Raw genomic sequence first — 645 nt, 5'->3', positions numbered from 1 at the left:
GGACATGATCCTGAACAACATTCAAGAGAGCTGTCGGTCCAAACATCTTGCGTAATGCTAATGGTATTGTAACTTTCAAGCATCATAACTCGAAAAGTACAATACTTAACGAAAAAATATTTTCTTATAGCGTTTTGTATAGCTCTCGACACCGAATATTAGATTCTGGAATCAAAAGTAGGTGTTCCATTAAAAAAAAATTAATGTGTCTTGGCGCCATTTAAGATCAAACTGATAAAATCAGTAAATAGATCTTTTTGAATCTGTTACGTTCTGACGACTCCACAATTCTTTTCTTTTATAGAGAAAAATCAGTTTTTCTCTCAAATGCGAATAACTTGCGATTGTCTCCAGGATAGAGCATGGCCAATCGAATATCACCTTTTGGACTAATTAATTATTATAAAAAACTAAACATCAGTTAAAGGAAAATAATTATTAATCGAGAGTTTTTAGTGGCCCTATGACTCATAGATAAGACACTGATGACATTTTCCGATTCACAAATAAAACAACTGTAATCACTCCTATTTTTTTCGGGAAACCTTTGATAAATAGTAATAAACCAGACAGGTCTCCTTCTCCATCCGGTAAACTCCTATTTTTTTTTATTATTAATCTAGGGTGAAGAGATGAATCATCCAT

Source organism: Trachymyrmex septentrionalis, unplaced genomic scaffold, assembly GCF_001594115.1.
Source record: "Trachymyrmex septentrionalis isolate Tsep2-gDNA-1 unplaced genomic scaffold, Tsep1.0 scaffold220, whole genome shotgun sequence".
Classification (NCBI taxonomy): domain Eukaryota; kingdom Metazoa; phylum Arthropoda; class Insecta; order Hymenoptera; family Formicidae; genus Trachymyrmex; species Trachymyrmex septentrionalis.
This window is presented reverse-complemented; position numbering follows the sequence as displayed.